Source organism: Vespa crabro, chromosome 5, assembly GCF_910589235.1.
Source record: "Vespa crabro chromosome 5, iyVesCrab1.2, whole genome shotgun sequence".
NCBI classification, from domain to species: domain Eukaryota; kingdom Metazoa; phylum Arthropoda; class Insecta; order Hymenoptera; family Vespidae; genus Vespa; species Vespa crabro.
Genome location: NC_060959.1, coordinates 6,515,263 through 6,531,541, shown reverse-complemented (window position 1 = coordinate 6,531,541; position 16,279 = coordinate 6,515,263). Strand labels below are relative to the sequence as shown.

Here is a 16,279-nt window from a genome sequence, read left to right as displayed (position 1 = left end):
CATATATATACATATATATATATATGTCGCCGTATATCATAAAATTGATTTATAAAATGTAAATCTGAATGGGGATTGATTTGTAGATTGGATAATGATTAAAGATTACAATTGAAAAATATTTAATTTTATTAATCGAAATGGACAGTTAAATTTGTATTAATTATACTAACGTTAATCATGCGATACGAGGGAATGGGTGATTACACGTTTTAAATGATTATCACTCAAATGAATCTAACTCGAAAGGAATTGAATCATCTAGACAAATGTCTCTCTATTCTTAACTCGGATATCTCTCTCTCTCTCTCTCTCTCTCTCTCTCTCTCTCTCTCTTTCTCTCTCTCTTTCTATCTCTCTATCTTTCTTTCTCTTTACGAACCGAACGAATTCATATTTTATTACAAACGTCGTAGTAACAAATTGAAAGAGATATATCTCCAGATCGATCGTAGAGTCCCGCCGGCGGCATTTTAATTCGTCTCTGGTAAAGAGTATATCGATCTATCTATAATATTCTTTCTCTCTCTCTCTCTCCTCTATTATTGTGCTCGTGTATGTGCATTGCCGTTATAAAGAAAAAGAATAGGAAAAAAGAAAAAGAAGAAAGTGTAAAAAGAGTTTGGGGGAGAAAAAAGGGGGAGAGAAAAAGAAGAGGGGAGAAAAAAAATTTAGATAATAAAAAAATTTTTTTAAATATAAAGAAACAACTCGTGGAAACCCGAAGAGTTTCATTGTCATTTTTAATAAAGTATACCAATATAATTATTACGCTAGAGCTCGAAATTTTTCTCTCGGTTCTACTACTGCTATATTCTCTCGCGAGCACAGCAGAAAATGATAATAGAGACTTAATATTTGCGCGATTTGTTTCCGGATGAGTGCCAAACTTTCTTGAATAATAATAATAATAATAATAATAATAATAATAATAATAATAATAATAATAATAAAATATAAAAAAAAAGGAGAAAGAAAAAGAAATGGAAAAAAAAGAAAAGAAAGGGAAAAAGAAAAAAGGAGGGGGAAAAAGGGCATGGAAAAAGAAAGGAAAAGAAAAACATAAAACACAAAAATATAAATGAAAGAGAAAGAAGGAATGAAAGAAAGAAAGAAAGATGGAGAGAAAGAAAGGAAGAGTTGTGAAGGGTAGAGAAGAGAAACGTAAAAGGAAAGAAAAGCAGTACTTTTCGTGGCGCGACTTGTACGAACACAATGCACTTTATTCTCTCTGTCTTTCTCTCTCTCTCTCTCTCTCTCTCTCTCTCTCTCTCTCTCTCTCTCTACTATTACTACACTACTACTACTATTACTACTATTACTACACTACTACTACTACTATTAACTACGTTTCAATAGGGGTAGCCGTCTTTCTGCTTTTTCCTCTCTGAGTTCTCTCTCTACGGATACTTCGAATTCACTTTTTTCTTTCTTCTTCTATTTTCTTTTTTTTCCTTTCTTTTTTCTTTTCATTCTTTTTTCTTTTTTTTTTTTCTTTTTTTAACAATTCATCTCTTCGTTACAGTATATATATATATATATATATATATATATATATTTCTTTTCATTCACATTGCTCCACGAAACGAAAAACGATTTTATTCGTGCAGGTCTATCCACCATCACTACCACAACCATCGTCGTTGTCGCATCGTAGTCGTCTTCGTCGTTGTAGTTGTAGTTATCGTCGTCGTCGTCGTCGTCGTCGTCGTCGTCGTCGTCGTCGTCGTCGTCGTCGTCGTCGTCGTCGTCGTCCCCTTTAGCCTCTCGACGATATTTTATTTTTCCAAGCTGAAAGCCTCGCTCGATAATCCCTCTCACGCATCTACAAAGCACCCTCTTTTCTCGGCAGGAAACTTCGAATCACCGCGTCGACGCGTTTACCGAACTTCTTTTCTTTTTCTTCTTCTTCTTCTTCTTCTTCATCATCTTCTTTATCCTCATCTACTTTTTCCTTTCACTTTCTTTATTTTTTTCTATTGCTAAAGTTTCTTTTTCTTTTTTTGTCGAGGATATTAACTTGTGCAGATAAAAAAAAAAAAGGAAAGAAAAGAAAGATGAGTCGCTTGTAAAAAAAAAAAAAAAAAAAAAAAAAAAAAAAAAAAAAAAAAAAAAAAAAAAAAAACTGATACATGGTACTATGTCTATACATAGGGTGAACCGAAAATACTAGTTACGCTACGATCTACAAAAACTGGTTTTTTTTTTTTTTTTTTTTTTTTTTGAAAAGGAGAAATTGAAATAAATTTTTTAAAGGACGACATTTTGTTGATTTTAGTTATTGTTTCAAGAGAATATTTTTTTGTTAGCCATTTAACCCGACTCATCCTTGACTATCTCGTATAACATCGTATCTTTCTGTGACCGAGATATCATATTCCATTTAGCTCGTATTTTTCTTTTCTTTTTCTTTTTTTTTTTTCTCTGTTTTATCTTGAAACGATAAGTTTAATTCTATTTTCATGTATATTTTGACCCGAGTTAAAGAGTAATTTTTCAACGAGTTTTGATATTCACTGATAACGTTAACCATTACATAGGAACTCTAACGATTAATTATGCATCAGCCTAATATATAATACTTAAGTCTTTTTTTTTCTTTTCCTTCTTTTTTTTTTCCTTTTTTTTTTTCTTTTTTTTCTTAATCGTAAAAAGTCATCCTACATCAAATTAATTTCTGTTTTAAATTTCAAAGTGATCTTTTTTCTTTTCTTTTTTTTTTTCTTTATTTCTTTATTTCTTTTCTTATTCTTCATTTATTTATTTATTTATTTATTCATTTATTTATTTATCTATTTTTTAAAAATATTTTCATCGAACCGCCATACGTATATACGTATGTGTAAGTTCATTTGAGCATCGAGTTCTTCGGTCGTAGAAACGATTGACTACTACGTGCTAAGAGAGCTATGGTGTTCGTCATCTACGTGCATCGTCTAGCAAATAACACAGCCTTAGGCATGTGCTTCCGTTTACGAGTAGTATTTGCTCGCGCTCGCTCACGCTACTAGCTTAGAGATTCGTCCTACTCTTTTTCTCGTTCTTATGTAAAGAGAGAGAAAGAGAAAAGAGATAAAAAAAAAAAGAAAAAAAAAAAGAAAAGAAAAAAGAGAAAGTATGAATAGTAGTGATGATTTTTCCTATATATTCATCGTTCGTTGAAACTCAGTCAAAACATTGAAATTGTCGAATAAATTAATCAAATTAACGAGACGATTGAATGTACGTAATTATCTCTGTTATTATTACAATTATTATTATTATTATTATTATTATTATTATTGTTATTATTATTATTGTTATTATTATTATTATTATTATCATCGTCATTATTATTATTATTGTTACAATTAACAATTGTGCTAACGTTATTGAATATCATTCATTATTGTTGCATGATTCTAAGAGGTGAGAATAACAGCAACGACAGGTCGCGGAAATAATTATCAAGAAGCAAGCACTTCGTCTTAATTAACGAGTCTGATACATACATTAAAGTAAATCGGCTATTGATTAAATAGCCGAGACTTTAAACGGCTTCGCTTGTTAAACGATAGTTCTGGTCTGCGATAACCTTCGGACCGAGAAGATAGAGATAGAGAGAGAGAGAGAGAGAGAGAGAGAGAGAAAATGAGAATCTCTGCCTTGGCCGACAATGAATTATTCTTGCAATTTCTATTGGAATTGTCACTATGAGTCTACGATATTATAACTAGCATTATGACTTATCTTAACTCGTCGCAATTATATCGAAAGAAATTATTTTAAATTCAATCCGGTGTTTTCCTCTTTTTTTTTCCCCTCTTTTTTCTTCCCTTTTTTCTTCTCTTTTTTTTTTTTCTCTTTTTCTCGTCTATTTTTTACCCTTGGATTGATCGATGCTTGAAATGGAAACGTTTTTACCCTAGCGGACGAGATTCTTTTTCTTTTCTATTATTTTTGTTTTATTTTTCTCATTCTCTTACTTTTTCCTCTTTTTCTTTTACGTGTTATCGTCGTTGATAAAATCACGAATGCAATCGTAACTCCAACACGTTATTCTAATTTCATGGAAATAGGAAAGCCATTTGATTTTATTAAGACGATATACTCGACTAATAAATTAGACTTTGAACAAGTTTTCATTCATTTTCTTTTCTTTCCTTTTTTTCTTTTCTTTTTTTTCTTTTTTTCTTTTTTTTTTTTTTTTTTTTTTTTTTTTTTTTTTTTTTTTTTTTTTTTTTTTTTTTTCCATCTAAAACATCTTTTTTTTTCATGTAAATCATCTCTTTTTTTTTATGTAAATCATCTTTTTAAGTTCTCTCTCTTTCTCTCTCTCTCTTCTTTTTTTTTCTTTCTTTCTTTCTTCCTGTTGTTGAAAGATAATCAAGAAGAATACAACGAACGGCTATCGAGCCGTCTGTTTCTTATCCGACACACGCAAGGCAAATATGCTTATGCTTATCCACCTCCGATATACAATAATCATGCTTTGCTAAGGATAAAAGTGTCGTGTAAAGTTTTCGTTTTTAATCAAAACTATGAGACGTTATTCATCAAAGTGTATGAGGGAAAGGAATGAATGGGAAAAAAGGAAAGGGAAAAAAAAAATGGAGGATCAGCAGGAGGAGAAATATATTTGAATACGTCATGCTGATTTCATTTCTTATTTACGATTACTTTTAGATGAAACTTTTAAGAACTCATTGAAAACTTTCAGAGTGGTGAGAGAGAGAGAGAGAGAGAGAGAGAGAGAGAGAGAGAAAGATAAAGATAAAATGAAAGAAAAAAAAGAGACAGAGAAGAGGCGTCTACAATCTTATTTTTTGTTTCACAATGTCATCTCTCTCTCTCTCTCTCTCTCTCTCTCTCTCTCTCTCTCTCTGTGTTTCTGTGTCTCTCTCCTCTTAATCTCTATCTGTCTATCTTTCTTTCTCTTTCGACAGTCCATCGTTCCCGTCGACACCCCCGCCGGCACCTTTCGACCCCTCTCTCAAAGCTCGGGCCAAGGCTCGAACCAGTGACCGCGGCTTCTCAAGCATGAAGCATCGAGAGGAGCATAGAAGCAGCAGCGAACGTTTTCTCCTAATTCAATTTGAAAAGCTTTCTGGAGCGCGTCCAAAAGACGACATCCCGTATTCATGCCGGCGGGAATGGCACTCGTAACTCATAGTGGTACAGTCACGATTCCCCAACAGAGTTGAACAAAAGAAAGAGAGAGAGAGAGAGAGATATCCTTGGACCCTTAGAATTGTACAATCACTGTCATCCTTTTTGAAGGATATCATTTCGAAAACGATTAAATTGTCTCTTTTCTCTGTCGAATTTACCATCGATTTTTTTTTCAATTTGTTTTTCCTTTTTTCTTTTTCTTTTTCTTTTTTCTTTTCTTTTCTTTTTTTTTTCTTTTTTACTTTTTTCGAAAATAGGGAGAAGTGAGGAATTTTTTTCTCAAGTTTAATATACACTTTATTTGTCATATATACATATTCATATAATATGTCGTATTATTTATGTAGATTATAAAATATACATATACATACGCACATACATACATACCTACGTATAGTATAATATAATATACATGTTCGGATTTTATGTATACGCGCTGTTATCATCCCGAGTATGAAATGTGCAAAGAAAAGAAAAAGAAAAAGAAAAAAGGAAAGAAAAAAAAATGAATAATGAAAGAAATATTTTAAACGATTATCATGTATGATGATGACGAGAGAGGATGAATGGGGGGTGAGGGGGGGTCGTAGCGACGATTATTTGACTTTACGATGATCTTGCTTGGGAGGATCCTGCGAAAGTTAAGTTTACATTTTTTTTTCTTTTTTTTCTTTTTTTTTTTTAATGGAATCCTTATATTCTCTTCATTAAATATTCATGTAGCCGACATAAAAATATTTTCAATGCTATTTCTACCTATACATGTATTTTACAATAGGACATTTTTCACTCATTTAAGCGTCAAATTTGACCATTAACATTTGACCGATGTATCCCACTAAAAAGATGATAGTTTTAGTTTTGGACTTTGTCTATCTTTGTTAGACAATAAAGCAATTTTAGTGGCCAATATAAAGATAGAAAATGTATAAATGTATTTTGAATAATGGAAAATACATAGAACTCTAGGGATCGGGGGGGGGAGTGGTTGGGAGGGGACACACAACAACGTTCGACAGTGGTAAACCAATTTGAAAGGTAGGAAAGACAGGTGAGGACAAGAGAGAGAGAGGATGGGACAAAACAGAAAAGGGTCGGGGCTCGGTTCTGGGTTATGTCTGGGGTTTTGTCCGTAATTTTGTTTGGGGTTCAGTCTGGTATCTTCGCCAATCATTGACAATCTTCGAGTATATATGGGGGAAAAAAAAAAGAAGAAAAAGAAAAATGAAAAAACTGGCCGGGCCAGATAGGACCAAGCTTAACTGACCCGACCCTACCCGATCCGATCCGATCCGATCCGATCCGATCCGATCCGATCCTTTCCTTTCCTTTCCTTTCCTTTCCTGTTCTGTTCAATCCTGTCTGTCTTGTCCTGTTGTCTCTTATTCATATCTTATTTATGAAATTGTCTTGCCATATATATTAGCGCTTTTCTATATATCCTCTCCTCCATTATTTACAAGAATAAATTTATACATTTTAATATGTATTTACGCATTTAACCATCGTAAAATAATTTTTCTATTACGAAGGAACGAACGATCGATCTATCGATCTATCGATCGATCGATCGATCGATCAATCCATTGACTTGTAAGAATATATTCTCCAAGGCCCTGTCTCCTTTCCCCTATGGAATCGTTCATCCGTAGTAGAGAAGAAAGAGAAGAAAGAGAAGGAAAAGAAGAAGAAGAAGAAAAAGGAAAAGAAAAAGAAGAGTAGTACTCTTGTACTTTCTCCTGGGACTGTACCCGATGAACTACGGAAGGGAGGTCTGGTCTGGAACGAATTGTCCCTTACCCGCAGGACATTTGAGAGCATCTCTCCCGACTACATTGGATACGCATTGGGGACTCGCGATCTCCTTCGTTCTCGTTACCGCGAGAAACATAGCGAATCTTTTTCGATCAACCAACAACTAACCAACCTTCATTCGCTCATCTTCTTTTTCGCGACTCTATAAAACCGATTTTCCGAGCATGTCGTCTATCACGTCATTGCGTCGTCGTAGTTGTCGTCGTCGTCGTCGTCGTCGTGGTCGTCATCGTCATCGTTCTCATTGTCGTTGTCGTTGTCGTCGTTATCGTCGTCTTCGTTGTCTTCGTTGTCTTCGTTGTTGTTGTCGTTGTCTCTGTTACGACGGAATCATGGCCAATATTTTCCCCGGCCAGGAATGTCGGCTTTACGGGCAAGCACAAAATGGCTGCCAGCAGGAGCGATCGACCGTTCCTCTACGTGAGAGAGAGAGAGAGAGAGAGAGAGAGAGAGAGAGAGAGAGAGAGAGAGAGAGAGAAAGAGAGAGAGAGACCGAATGTACCAGCATGGGAAACAGAGATAGACTGTGATAGAGAGAGAGAGAAAGAGAAAGAGATAGAGTAAGCTGAAATAGAGAGAGAGAGAGAGAGAGAGAGAGAGAGAATATACAAGTGGTTCTTGCTCTTTCGCGTTCATTCGTACTCTTTCTCTCTCTCTCTCCCTCTCTCTCTCTCTCTCTTTCTCTCTTTCTCTTGTCCTCTTCCTTCCTTTATTTCTCTCTCGTTTCCTCTACTCTTTACTCGTGTCACTTCTCTGTCGTTCAACACGCGTTATATATATATATATATATATATATATATGTTTGATATATATATTTCTCTCCTTTTCTAACCCAAAGTTCTCTCATCGTGTCGAATCATCGTTCTCTTTCCTTCACGAACACATCGAAGAATTCGTCTTGCTCGCTCTCGCCATCTTCGTCGTTTCAACGCTTCGACGATTTTCTTTCTCTCTCTCTCTTTTATATATATATATATATATATATATATATATATATATATATTCTCGCTTATCCGTCTTCTTCTTCCTCGAAGCTCGAAATAGTACGTGCGTCTTCGTCTCACGCAAAGTCCATCTTTCTCTCGTTCGTCTCCTTGTTGAACAGATAGCAGCATTTCTCTCTCTCTCTCTCTCTCTTCCTCTCTCTCTTTCTCATATTACTCACACAAAGCTATATATATATATATATATATATATACATATATATACATATACCAGCTACGGTGTTCTTCCCTTTCTCTCTTTCTCTTGTTCTTCCCCTTCTCTCTGTCGTATCCACTTTGTTCCCTATGGTAACGGGCCGAGAGAAAGAGAGAGTGAGAGGGGTGATACGACCAATGCTGAAGAGATGGAAAAGCACAATTACAGGAGAGTAGGAACGAATATATATATATATATATATATATATATATATATATATAACATATATATAACATATATATAACATACATACATGCATAGATACACACAAACACTTCACGCGCTCGTCCCATCTATAGAGAGGCTCGAAGAGCTACCTCGCATGTATGTGTTGTATATATGTATGTATATGTATGAACATATCGTGTGCGCGCGCGATTCAACATAGGCGTTGGCAACGTGGAAGCGACACGCGTTCTCTCTCTCTCTCTCTCTGTCTCTCACGCTTCGGGCAAGCGACGACCGCGTACACACTAATTGTGCGGCGTACCCAACTGAGTTACATTGTCTCTCGTATTATACATACACGATATTGCGCGGCGGTTCCTCCCCGCAAACCTTCCCCTCTCTAGTTCTCTCTGTCCCTCTCTCTCTCACTCTCTTTGGTTCAACTGAAGCGCCATCTAACCATCTATACTGTAGCCACATCGACCTACCGAGAGATGGGCGCGCTTATGCATGCATGCATGCATGCATGTGGATAGATGAATGTACGTACGTATGTATGCATGTATGCACGTATATAAATTATATATATATATATATATATACTATAACTATATCTATATATATATATCTACCATTTCATACACGTGCATATACATACATACATATGTACACATACAAACGACATATCGCGTAACACGAGCACCGTTATTCGATATCCACGCTCGATCGAAGGTGGATACGACACGAGCACGATGACGACGACGACGTACACGAGGAGGAGGAGGAGTCTCTGTACTATGTCTACTCTGTACTCTGTCTATTACTATCTATCCGTCTTTCTGTCTGTCTGTATGTCTGTTATCTGTATGTCTGTCTGTATGTCTAGATATTTGTATATCTTTCTGTATATCCGGATATCTATATTTCTCTGCATATCTGTATATCTTTTTGTCTGTATACTGTATGTATGTCTGTCTGTATACTGTATGCTGTATCTTTGTCTGCTGTATGCTGTATGTCTGTCTGTTTGTCTGTATGCTGTATGCTGTATGCTGTATGCTGTATGCTGTATGTCTGTCTGTTTGTATGTATGTCTGTTTGTCTGTCTGTATGCTGTATGTCTGTCTGCTTGCCTGTATGCTGTATATCTATCTGTTTGTCTGTATGCTGTATGTCTGTCTGCTTGCCTGTATGCTGTATGTCTGTCTGTTTGTCTGTATGCTGTATGTCTGTCTGTTTGTCTGTATGCTGTATGTCTGTCTGTTTGCCTGTATGCTGTATGTCTGTCTGTTTGTCTGTATGCTGTATGTCTGTATGTTTGTATGTCTGTATGCTGTATGTATGTATGCTGTATGTATGTCCTGTCTGTCTGTCTGTATGTCTGTATATCTGTATGTCTGTCTGTCTGTCTGTCTGTATGTCTGTCTGTCTGTATGTCTGTCTGTCTGTCTGTCTGTCTGTATGTCTGTCTGTTTGCTGTATGTCTATATGTTTATCTGTTTCTTTCTCTGTCTGCCGTCGTCGTAAACGTTGTGCGGTAACAACGGCGAACGACAGTGGCGGCGATGGAGTCGACAGAAGAAGAAGAAGAAGAAGAAGCGAAGGAGATGGTGGTGGTGATGGTGATGGTGATGATCTTCGTCGATTACGTCAGAGAGAAAGGGAAAAAAACGGCTTTCGTCGAGCCGACGCCTCTCGTTATACATCGTCGGCTCAGCCGTCTATGAAACGAGCCGAACGAGCTTATTTATGCTCGTCGATACGATCACACCGTAAGCTCACCGTTTAAGAGATCGACCGTGCTCGTTCATCATCTTTTTCTCTTTCCCTCTTTCCATCTCTCTCTCTCTCTCTCTCTCTCTCTCTCTCTCTCTCTCTCTCTATTTCTATTCTATGGACTCGGTCTATTGTTTCTAAGGGCACTCAATTTTATACACCGTAGGTTAGATATCGGATACAACAATTTTGAATTAGTATCGAATACGTTAATGTACAAGATCTATATCTGAACGGAATGATTTCCAATATGTATCTTCCCCCTCTCCCCCTCTCCCTATCTCTCTCTCTCTCTTTCCCTCTCTCTTTCAACACATAAAGTTTCTGTTTGGTCGAAGTTACAGCCAAGTTACGTAGGAGATACCAAACGAGACACACAGGGAGAGGGAGAGAGAGAGAAACCCTGTCCGATTCTAACAACACAGTGTTTACAATCTAGCGTGTATGTTTACGGGCGTCCTAATGAAATCCAGGGGCAAACAGGGGCCCTGCAGAACGTTTGCGAATGCGAAACCATAGCGTACCTGCTTCTAATTCGTTGTGCAACCACGTCGTTAATTCGGTGTGTAATTACGGCATAGACCATCGGATAAATTGCTTTGTCCGTCTCCATCGGAGAGAATAAGCGAATACGTAGTATTCTCTAGATGCTGAGAGATAGCTTATTATCATATTGTACATATCTACCACCTATCTACCTATCCTACTATATCCTATGTACTATGTACGAGCTTTGTAATAATAGGGTAGGGGGTGGGGGGGGGGGGCGGAAAGATTACGATAGTAGTTCGGCTTGATTGGTCAGTCTTACGGTCAAGTTAAATCCCTTAATCAATAAGATTGGATTTTATCAAACTTTTATGACCTATAGGGCGGGGATCCACTTTCGAAAACGATAATTTTTTTACGAAACATATCGATATATATATATATAACTGCCGTTGAAATAATTAACATAACTTTAATGATTGAATTTATTTATGAATATTCAAAACGAGATAGATAGAGAGTAATAAGTAATATTATTATATTATTAGAGAATTGATTGGGATCAATTCTCTTGAGATATTTATTTAAATTAAAAATTTTTTATTCAATTTAAGAAGAATTCTCGAGGAATATAAAATTCTTCCCCCTCCATCCCCCTTCCTTCCCAGTTCTTCTGAACGAATACATAAATTATTCCAAGTATTTAAATATTTAACGCGATTCACAATTTTCTTTTTTTTTTTTTGTCATATTGATACTTCGAGTATTTCTCTTTCTCTCTCTCTCTGTCTCGCTCTCTCTCTCTCTCTCTCTTTTAAGTAGAGATTAAAAAATTTGAAGTATTGAAGGAACAATTTTCTTTTTTTGGAGATATTTGCGAGAGCAATGTTTCTCGATATGCTTCTAAATCTCTAATCATGAAGGATCGAATTAATTAATATTTATAGACAGATATCGTTGTAGAAAATTAAATTGAAATAAAATACATCGGAGAAACTATCGATCGTATATATATATACATATATATATATATATATATATATATATATATATATATATATATATATATGTATATATGTATACCACTCACGTTATTTAAGCGAGTCATCATAATCCGATTGGATAGCAAATTCTTCGAAAGAGAATCTCCGTAGCGAAGTGCCGTGTAAATATTATACAAACGTCTTTTCGACCGCTCCGGGGGTCTCTTAGAGTTTATCCTCTTCTTCGTTTCTCAGGATCTTCTTATACCTGAGGTGCTGTTAGCGTGTGCATAAATGCATTTGCTCATATCCCAAAGTAATCCTCTTCGTTCTTCAGTCATTTCTATGATGGGGCATACAAAGCTTAGAAACAGTCGTCTCGTACTTGTGTCGTTTCATAACCATCTCTCTCTCTCTCTCTCTCTCTCTCTCTCTCTCTCTCTCTCTCTCTCTCTCTCTCTCTCTCTATCTATCTATCTATCTCTATCCATCTCTTTTTTGTCTATTCCGTCGTAAATCTCATACTTGCATTTCCTTTTGTCTCTTCTCCTTTTTCTCTTTTTCTCTCTCTCTCTCTCTCTCTCTCTCTCTCTCTCTCTCTCTCTCTCTCTCTCTTTCTCTCTCTCTCTCTATGAGAACATACGACTACTAACTACCTTTACGAAATTATACGTAATAACGTGATGCATATTTTATGCGTCACAGCACGTAAACCGAATTATGGAATTTTCCGAGGAGAAAATTTTGTAAAACGACAAACTTGCGTGTATGCGTACGTATTTACATTTTTTTTCTTCGTATGTGTTATGTACGCGCTCGCGCGTGTTCATATATATATATATATATATATAACGTAGCATACTTTTACGAGCTACTTGTAACGCGTTTGCGTTATTATTTTTCAGACAGAGCTTTGGCCGAGGGAACACTTCGGCGAGACGACTTTCCAGTGGAAGGACATGTTTTCTTTATGGTACGTTTAGGTACTACTATTACTATTACTACTACTACTATTACTGCTACTACTATTACTACTACTATCGATTTTTATATACCTTTTCTTTTTTTATTGTTTCTATTTTCTTTTGGTTTAAAGCTCATCTTCCGAAATTTAGTTGATGAAAATATTAATAAGACAAGGAGGAGGGGGTGGGAGGAAGGGAAAAATTGAATTCCATATCCTCGAAATGTTTTATTATTAAGACTCTTGTCTTGTTGCGTTTGTCTTTTTTATTTATTTATTTTTTCTTTCCTTTATATATATATAAATACCTACGTCCAATCGTGGATTAATTTAAGTAATTACTTACGTACGTACATACGTACGTAGAAACATACATACATATATAAATGTTAGTTGCAAGTTAAAGAGATTAGAAATTCCTTCGGAACTAGATAGAGAAAAAGGAAATTCACGTTTTTTCATGAGGAGGAAGCAAGATGTCTCTTTTCTTCGAGCAAAGGAGAATTTCTTTCGGTTCGCGGACCAATAGACAACGCGGTCGAGTCAAGGAGTCAGCTGCCTATTAGGGAAACGAAGAGATTCCTGAGTGGCTCGTTGTAATACTCTCCTCTGTCCTTGCTCCTTCCATCTCTCTCTCTCTCTCTTTTACTTTTTTCCCCTCTTGTTTGCTTGCATGCATACACACGAACGAGCAAGGGGTAGCAGAAAGATAGAGAAAGATAAAGAGTGAAAGAGAGAGGGAGAGAGAGAGAGAGAGAGAGAGAGAGAGAGAGAGAGAGAGAGAGAGAGAGAGAGAGAGAGAGTGAGAGGGAAAGAGAGGGAAAGAGAAAAAAGAGAGAGAAAGAGAGAGAGAGAGAGACTCAGGTACCCTTCACCGTTCACGAACAGGAGGCTGAGCATACTCGAAAAACAGCATTGGTGTTTCGCGACGAAGAGACAGAAAAGCCTGTTCACGTATATATAGCATCACCTTTGTATAAAGGCTAGATCATGCGTAGAAAATAGAAACGATTCTCTTTACATAGATACGTATAGTACGTACATAGAGATTCTTATATTATTGTGCTTGGCACGTGCTTATTACGAGGTAACCACTTCATCGGGAGGAGATTATCGTTTGATTTTCCTTATCGTCGAGGGACTTGTTTTTTTTTTCTTCTTCTTCTTCTTGTTCCTCCTCTTCTTTTTTATTATTTCATTACTAATAAACTTATCTTTGTTAAACTTTGTAGCTGAGAATAATGTTAAAGTTGAATAATTTATTATTAAGAGATATGTACGTACATATACGTGTTTACTATATGGATTATCTAATTTGTTTGTTCTTGATAAACTATGTGATATTTAATGGGATAATATTACGAGTTAGAAGATTCTTGAAATTTTACGATCGTAAAGTGTATGTATATTTATTTGTTTGAAATGATTTTAGGAGTTTACGTTCAGTGATTATGAAAGGAAACTTTTGATAAGGAGTTAATAGTACGGGAAAAGAAAAAAAAAAAAGAAAATGTCTTAATCAAAACCATATGATTGAATTAAATTAATTTGGCTCGTCGTAATGTCCGAAATTTTTAAGGTGGTTTTTTTCTTTTTTTTTACTAAAAATTTATTTATATTAATATATATATATATATTTATAATTTAAATGTTTATTTGTATAAATATTTATATATATATATATATATGTATAAATATTTATATATATATATATATATATATATATATATATTTTATGTATATAATTGTTGATATAAGAAAATACACATTAAATTCAGTAGAAGAAAAAAGGAAAAAGGGAAAAGAAAATAGATACATAAAAAAAAAAAAAAAACGAATTATTGATTCCCAACTTCGTACATTAATAATTACGATAATAACGAGTATACTTCGTGGACGATCCTAAAAAAATCTCTATAGATCCAATTACACTAATGAAAGCTCGAATTAAGAATCATTGAAGGAAATTATAATGGAATTGACAATGTTTCATCGATGAAAACCAATATTGTTATTAAATGACGAAGAAGAAAAAAAATCATTATTTTTACGTTTGAATAAATGGAATAAAAAAAGTATACGCGACAGGTTCTTTTTCTTAATCATTGTCATTATCAATGACATCGGACAACGAAGAGAAAACCAGACAGAGAGAGAGAGAGAGAGAGAGAGAGAGAGAGAGAGAGAGAGAGAGAAAGGAAGGAATAGGCTGAAAAGAACAGATTGTATTTTCCGACGGAAGCTTCTCCAGTTTCGATGGGAGGTGGAGGATCGATTTATTTGTCGAGGAAAGTCGTTATATATCGTGTCTGGGTTGTTTGGTCTGGCTGGTCGAGCTCTCTCGGTGGGTTGTTCCCTAACGTAGGTCGTTCACGACGAAAGGATCGTGTTACGATAAAGAACCGTTCTGTTTTCCTCACCCTACTTCTCTTCCCTCCTACTACTTTCTTTTTCCAAGTTGTTTCTTACTCTCGTTTCTTTGCTCTGTACGCTTTTCGTATCCTTCGTTGGAAATTCAAGTCGGCGATCGTCCTTGCGGTCTCTCTCTCTCTCTCTCTCTCTCTCTCTCTCTCTCTGTCTGTCTTTCTCTTACTCATTCTCTCTTTGTCTATTTGTCTGTTTCTCTCTCTCTCTCTCTCTGTCTTTCTCTCACTCATTCTCTCTTTGTCTATTTGTCTGTTTCTCTCTCTCTCTCTCTCTCTCTTTCACTCTCTCTCTCTCTCTCTCTCTCTCTCTCTCTCTCTCTCTCTCTCTCTCTCTCTCTCTCTTTTTCCGTCATTGCACGGTCTTTGCTCGTTCATAGCATAGAGAGTTCTCGTGGCCAGATTTCTCTTCGTTATTTCTTTTAACTTAGCAAAGATAGCTTTGTTTGATCAACTCATTGAAAATTCTTAGGCGAAAGCAAACTATATCTATATTGAGCGAGTGATATCCTCAAAGATCATATATATATATATATATATATATATATATATATATAATTTCCTGATCTATTTTCATTATACGGAATGGACGGATTAAAATTAATCTTACGTTATACAAAAAAAAAAGAAAAGAAAAAAAATTACAAAGAAATTATTATTTTTCGAGACCCTCCTTTTTTAGGCCCTTACTTGTGGTTTTACAACCTCCCCCCCCCTCCCCCCAATAATAATAGTAGGTTTGTGTAGTCGATACGATCCGAAAAAGAAGAAAGAAAAAAGAAAGAGAGAAAAAAAAGAATAACTGGAGAAATAAAAAGAAATCAGCCCGAGATGTTTCGGGATAATGAGTGTAATTGAATTTTCGAAATCACTTAGAGGTTACTTTGAAGATGGGGAGGAGGGCGGGAATGATCGTGCTTGTATTTCCTTTTTCTTTTTCTATTTTTTTTTTCCTTTCTCTCTCTCTCTCTCCCCACCTTTCTTTTTCTCTCTCTCTCTCTCTCTACCTCCCTCCCTCTTTTCTTTTTCTCTTTCAACGAATAAATGGCGAATAAAAGTTTGACAGAAATAGGAAGAAGAAAAGGTAACGTTTTTCAAAATGGCTGATGGCTACCTCATTCACGCACACCAGTTGTAGAGGTAGAGAAGAGAACCGACTGATCGATAGCGCGGTGACAGTACTACCCCCACTCTCTCCTTTTTCTCGTCTCTCTCTCTCTCTCTCTCTCTCTCTCTCTATCTCTCACTATCTTTCATTCTCTCTCTTTTTCTCTTTTGGGATTACCTCGGACGATTTCAAAATTGGAATT

The 16,279-nt window shown here is 35.7% G+C and overlaps 1 protein-coding gene across 10 annotated transcripts in view; it reads left to right on the top strand.

Moving 5' to 3' along the window:
* The window catches only part of LOC124424162 (zinc finger protein 608-like), a 202,324-nt gene that overhangs the window by 62,197 nt on the left and 123,848 nt on the right, over positions 1-16,279 (top strand). For 4 of the 10 annotated variants that reach the window (XM_046962817.1, XM_046962818.1, XM_046962831.1 and 1 more), the window contains one exon: positions 12,488-12,555. The exons of 1 other annotated variant lie outside the window; for it this stretch is intronic. The gene's annotated coding sequence lies outside the window, so the exon portion shown is untranslated. Of the gene's footprint in view, positions 1-12,487; positions 12,566-16,279 lie in introns of all 10 variants that reach the window. 5 more of the 10 variants (XM_046962820.1, XM_046962819.1, XM_046962824.1 and 2 more) reach the window with 3 other exon arrangements.